Source organism: Corapipo altera, unplaced genomic scaffold (assembly GCF_003945725.1).
Source record: "Corapipo altera isolate COAL_440 unplaced genomic scaffold, ASM394572v1 75, whole genome shotgun sequence".
Classification (NCBI taxonomy): domain Eukaryota; kingdom Metazoa; phylum Chordata; class Aves; order Passeriformes; family Pipridae; genus Corapipo; species Corapipo altera.
This window is the reverse complement of record NW_020884887.1, coordinates 13,049,361-13,056,168: the sequence shown is the minus strand read 5'-3', so window position 1 is coordinate 13,056,168 and position 6,808 is coordinate 13,049,361.

Sequence of the window (6,808 nt, the reverse complement as noted above, 5' to 3'; positions counted from 1 at the left end):
TTCTGGCATGATGTGGTCCTGGTGTTTAAGGCTGGGGAGGTGATGGGGAACCCTTGGAGACCCCTATTCCCAAGGCAGATGAGTCCTATCAGGGAACTGGATTCTGGAGGAGGCTCAGCTTTTTGTCATTAGGGTCATTAATTATTCTTCCTTCAAAAGCCTGAGAGAGAGGGAAGCTGCCTCACCTCTTGCTCTGTTACAGCACATGCAATTGCAAGGGCTTTTTTTTGTTTTTCTGTTTGTTTTCCTCCTTGAAGCTTCATAATTAAGGGATATAAAGTCCTTTGCAACGTGGAAAGGTTGAAAGTAGATCTGCTCCTCATCTCAGTGAGTACCCCTTGCTTGTACTTTCTTGGTGTCTGGCCTGGTGACCAATTAATTGTTTCATGGTAAAATGAAGCCACTGGAGTTGATGGGAGCAGAGGAAACTTTGCTTAGATGAGTTTAATAACTACAAGAAGCCCGATATACTGAGACAGGAGTTTTCATCTCCCAGGAATACAGCCTTGGCTTCCCACCCCATGGTTTCTGGGCAGGCATTAGGACTGGTGGTGATGATCTTTGTGTTTTGCTAGGCAGGGTCATGGAGTTTCTGAGTCCCTCTGGAGTTCCTAGTAGCTAGAGGTGTGTTAACCTTTCAAACCAATTCCCTTTTTGCTCTCTTCCATTGCTTTTCTGGCTGGTTCTCTGGCAGTGCTCCTTCCTTTACTCCTCCTGCTTCTGCTCCATCCTCTGAGCTGCTGTGGGGTGCCAGCAGCAGCTCCCCATGGGGCTGTGGGTGCAGGGCTGCTGTCCCTGCTGTGTTGACTCTGTAATTTCCCTGGGATCCCACATCCTGGGAAGCCATCCCAGGGTGCCTTCCCACAGGCTCTCTGCTTGGAACCCCCCCTGGTTTTTGGTTTTTCCAGACGACAGCTCATGTTGGTGGAAACCCTTGAGATTACATAATTCCCTCTCTTTCCCTGCTCCCAGTTGGTTTCTCATCCCTCTGTGCTCAGGGAGGGATGCTCAGCTGGATCAGATCAATGGCAGTGGTTGAGCTGCTCGAGTTGATCAGCAGGGACTGCATCCCCCACTTTGACTCAGTGACTCAGTTTTTCCCCATGGATGTTCATCCATGAGCCTTATCCTGTGAAGTGGGTGCTGGCAGCCCTCCCAGCAAGGGGAGTCAGATGTTAATGCCTCAGCCTTCAAGGGGTGCACAGGGATGAAGCAAGAAGAGAGGAGCTGGAAGATGGGGAAATGAGGAGTGCTGAGATGATGGCAACAAAAACTTTTTTGTCATTTTCTAAAGAAATATTTTTAATTTTCTTTTTTTTTTTTATGTGACAAAAGGTGGAAGTGAAAGGAAGAAGGAAGTTTCTGGTGCTGAGGCAAAACATAACTCCCCTGGGGAAGTGCTGGCTGAGGGGCACAGAGCTCCTATGGGCCCAGTTGGGTGTGGGAACCTGGGGGATGTCCCAGCCGAGGGCTGTGGTGGGATGGAGGACTGGGAGATCCCCTATGTACCAATCCCATCCCACCCCACAGCTGCAGGAGTCCAGACAGCAGCACTTGGGGAAGGGAAGAAGTAAAGCCTGATTTAGGAACTGCTGAGGGAGGGTTTGGGCAGCTGCAGAGCCCCTGGGGCAGCCTTGGGATGGGCAGCTTTAGGGATGAGCCTTCTTGTGGCAAACAGCACTGGGGTGCTCAGCACACAGCCCTGTGGCACTAGAGGGTTTTGGTGTCTCATGTCAGAGTATTTCCACCTGAAACCCAGAGTGGGGGTGAATATCATCATGAGCCTGCACCAGGACTGGGGAAAAAGGAGCTAAGCTGAGAGCAGATAAGAGCCTTTTGGAGGAGAATCTTGCTTTTTCCTTCCTTTGAAGTCAAGAGTGTTTTTCTAATGAAAATTTGCAGGGATGTGCAGCTGCCCTTGTTTACTTTTTTTTAGAATAATGATCCCTTCCCTCGAAGTGGCTCCAGTTCAGCAAAATAATTAAATGTATGCAGAAATGCATTTAGAAAAAATACAGCTTTTAAGTGTGTGCTCTAAGTTCTGAAATGATGCCATCATGTCTGGGCTGCTTGTGAGTCTCTTCTGTGCCTGTGGAGCCCCAGTGCTCCTCGGGGTTGGAGCAGGGAATACAAAGTGGTGCCTCTGAAGGGCTGGAAAAGCAGATGTTGAATGTGAAGTTCTGTGTTTCGGGAAGCCTCACATGGTGGTTTTGCTTATTTACATCTTGAGATGTGAACCAGAGTTGCTTTTCTTCTAGAAGGTTCTTTTCCTTTCTGGTGGCCTTCTGCAGAGATATTTAAAGCAAGAGGAAAAGCAGGGCTGGGCTTTGCCCTGGGAGAGATCTCACATGAAGTGCTGGGGTGGAAAACACGTGCTCTTCCAATGCCATGGGAACCTTGGAGCGCTGTTTGCTCGACTTAGGAGGGAGGTTTGGAGCTGAGCTGCCCCGAGTGCTGGGGTGTTGGGGGGGTCAGGCTGGGGGGTGGGTGATGGCAGCTCCCTCTGCCTCAGGACGTGAGGGGTGAAAAGGCAAAGCCTTTGCCACTGTCAAAGGCCAGGCTTGAGTGAAGCCAAGGCATCTCAGCCAGATGTGCTGCAGAAGGATGACCCCTGGAAGGGGTCACCTGGACACAGGGGTGAAGCCACCCACGTGCCCAGGCTGGAAAACTGTACTGACTCCCTGCTTTTCTGCTGCAGGCAAATTCTTGTTTGTACACGTGATTTACTGGGAAGTTGTTGCACTGTTAGCTGGGGTCCCAGGAGGAGCAGAAAGCAAAACTAAGGGTAGTATTAGTGTTGGTGAAAGACAGGCTTGAAGGAGCAGTTGGGATCAGAGGCATTCAGCTGTGGCTCAGGCAACTTTTGAATTATTATTTTTGTTTGTTTTGACTCCTTTACAGTGACACATTTGAGATACTTTGTAGAAATCTGTAACTTCTCCAAATAAAAATATTTAAGAGAGACTTTCTTTCCAACAACAAACGATGCCTTACTGTTTTGTAATACTTTCATGATCAAACACTTTGCAAAAGCTCAGCCCATTTCCCAGGAGGGGTCAGGGGTGCAGGAGCAGAGGGGCAGCAGTGCCTGGTGAGCCATGCAGCACACTGTGAGGGCATCCTCCTGCCAAGGCAGAATAACCCTCCTAATGGTTTGTTTTCATCTCCTGGAAAGGAAGGCGGCAGGAAGGGTTGGTTTGTTGAGTGCTGCCATTCGTGATACACTGAAAAATTCTTTCCAGGGTGTCCAGGCACATCTGTCCTGCTACACTTCCCCCTGAATTTCCTGCAGCTTTCCTGGGAGCTTGACTGTTTCTTCAGCTTTTGACTTGCCACCTGTCTCTTCTTTCTCTGTTCAGTCTTTCCCACAGGACTTGATCTGACTTCTGAACTCGCACCTTCATTTCTTTCACATGCAGCTTGTGCATCAAGCCCTATTAGCTGGCAAATGCAAAACTCATTATATTTTAATTGCTGCTTCTGGGAGAAGAATCAACATATCCCGTTTGTAAAATAATAGTGCAGAAGCTGGAAGCCTTCTCAGGGCTTTTGTTGAATTTCTAGTTTTGCAGAGGCAGGAGGATGAATTCCTGGAATTCAGGATTTCCACCAGTGCTGCTGTGTAGCTTTTCTAGCTCTCTGCCTTTGCTTCAAAGCTTGAAGTTGGGATAAATGACCTTTCTCAGTGACCTTCAGGTGGAAATCCCAGGTAACCCCCAAGTGTCACAATACTACCTTTGTCCATGCAGCACTTGGGAAGTTACCAATCTCCATGAAGGAAGAGCCAGGGAAGAAAGGTGAAGCTTCCTGATGACCATGACAGCAGTCATGAAATTATAACTAAGGCTGTTCTTAAAACAGTAGCATGGAGACACATCCATTTGCTATAAACTGTAGGCACCCTAATCCCTGTATTTAGCACCGTGGGTGTTCTCCTGCCAGTGCTGTCAGTGCTTTTCATGGCTTTGGACAACACACAGCCTCCTGTGGAGCTGTGGCTTCCACCTTGGAGCTGGCACCTCAGAGTTCAGGCTGTGAGTCTGGCTCCAAGACCAAGTCTGGTCCTACTCACAGCCAAACAGATCCTCACCTTCTTATCACTCAGAACCCAAAGTGCTCACCCAAATATTTACAGACTCATCCCTGACAGGGGTACATCCATCTTGGTCTAGTGGAAACTGTCTCTGCCCATGGCAGGGGGCCTGGAACTATATGATCTTTAAGGTTCCTTCCAACCCAAACCATTCTGTGATTCCTGCACTGAAGGGCCCCTGATTTTGCAATCCCTGCTCACAGGGATGGCAGTGCCACACCCTGCCATCGCCCCGCAGACGTGCACTGGCACCAGCGGGCGATTAAAGGAGCAAAAGAGGCTGGTTCCTTTCCTCAGCTCGTAACTAGAGAGCAGGAAAAAGTGGAATAAACAAAGCCAAGCTGCAGGACAGTCACGCAAAGCAAAGGGAACTGAGAGGCATCAGCACAAAGTGCTCCAGGACAACACCATCTGCGAGCACTTGAGGCGCAGGAAATGCTGCTCCTTAAGAAGTTGGTGGTGCTGCCCCATAGGGCCGGAAACAGGCCGGGGGTGAGGCAATGGTGCCTTTCATTTGCTCAGCATATTTTGCCTCCTCTTACGTAAAACCAGCAAATGAGGAACTTAAAGTCGCTTCTCCCGTAGAAGTTTTCGATGGTGGAATTTTTCCGTGGGCTTTCTTCTTCTGGGCTGCTCCCACTGTACGTTCTTGCTGGTGTTGACCCTGAAATGTAGGGAAATGGTAATAAAATGACCTGTGCTCTGAACTTCTGTGAAGCTACTGAGGCTTCGAGTGGAGGACCCTAAAGATGGGGCACTGGGGTGGGTCAGCACTGAACTGTGAGCCACAGTGGGGTGGCTCACAATGGTCCTGTGCAGGCTCAGACATGGTCCTGTGCTGCAGAGCTTCTGGTGTAGATTTGGGAGATGCCCTCTATCAGGTGTCCAGACAAGAGAGGCCCAAGGAGGGCAATGAAGATGGGAAAGGGCCTTGATTTGAAGCTGTGTGAGGACACCGAGGACACTTGACGTGTTCAGCTGGAGAAGGGGAGACCTCAGTGCAGTTCCTTGGGAGGGAAGAGGAGGGGCAGGCCCTGAGCTCTGCTCTGGGGGGACCAGAGAATGGTCCAGGGAATGGCTGGAGCTGTGTCAGGGTAGGGTCAGGTTGGATCTCAGGAAAAGGTTCTTCCCTCAGAGGCTGGTTGGGCACTGACCAGGCTGCCCAGGGCAGTGGGCACAGCCCCAAGGCTGCCAGAGCTCCAGGAGGGTTTGGAGGATACTCTCAGGCACGTGGTGTGACTCTTAGGAATGGGCCTGTGCAGAGATAAGGGTTGGACTCGATGATCCTGATGGGTCCCTTCCAACTCAGCATATTTTGTGATCTGAGCTCTTCCTTCTGCACTTTGCTCCAGCTTGCTTATCTTTAGGTCATATTAATGAAAATTAGAGGAAACTGAGCCTGGATATACCCAGGGAGAGGATGCCATGCTGGGATGCTTAGCTTGGAGAGGTGTTTCTGCCCTGCCCTGGGGATGCTGGAGGGGAGCGAGGGCAGTGCAGTGAGCAGTGCTCAGGGTAGGTGGTCCAGGACCTGCTGACCAAACGTTCCTCCCCAGCTACTATATTTGGACACCACAAGCAAGTGATTTCACTTTCCTGTTTAAAAAACAGACCCCCCAAAGCCAGGCTGCTGGCTGCTAAGCCTGGCCTTGCAGCACGCCCAGCTCAGCCAGCAGCAGCCCCTCTCGTCCCGGGGGTCACCTCGGGCAGGGTGGGCTGTGCCTGGGAGTGAAGGCACTGCAGAGCCCCCCCTGCTTAATTGCAACCACATTCCCCCAGAAATGTCTGCTGAAATATTTATAAATACAGCCAGCAGCTGCTAATGCCAAACAGGAAATTTTGAGCTGAACAAACTTTTCCACGTTTCTAAGCGGGGAAAGTAAACTGTAGCTAAGATCTGTATTTAAGAGAGGGGAGGGAAAAAAAAAAATAGTCTAAATAGCAACAGGCTTCCACTGTTCCATATCCTGAGGGAAGTTCATGATTTCTTGAAGCCTTGGTTCTTTCAGCCAGTGTTCTATAAGCAGTACGTCTACACAGTGATATAGGAGGTGGCTTTAAAGAAGAAAATTGGGTTATACCTCAACACAGACATGTTAAATGTAATTTCAAGGGGAAACAAAAATAAAAATACACAACTTGAATGGAAGCCAATGAGCCAGGGATAAGGATGGTGGGAGCCATGGCCACCTGAGGGAATGGAGGCCTGTTTTATGTTGCACTTCATGTTTTGGAACTTCTTTCCCCCCCCCCCCCCACCCTTTTCAAGTTCCTTTCTAGGATTTTCTTGTTTCTGCTCCTTCATTACTTGGTGTTGAGACAATGTTTTGGAGCACTAAAACATGGAAAAAAATATAACATTAAATCTTTGTGGAATTATCTGTTTTAAACAACTTCTGCCATTTATGAATTCATTAAATTCATCTTCAGGCAAGAAGCATTACTAGGCTTTTAAAAACTGATTCATGTCATTTCCTAGTCAATTATATTGAAATAGAGCTGGAATAGAGCAAATGTCCTTAGTGTGCATATGGAATCTGAAACTGTATTCTTCAGTTTAAGCATCTTCAAAATGAAGTGAAATACAGATGGAAAACCTGGAGTCTTTTGAAGAATGAATCCTTACAATAATAACTCAGTCTCTACCATCCCCACAAACACCTCCACATACAGATCTTTTTGAGCTGGTTTTTTTCCAGTTAAATTCTGTTTACT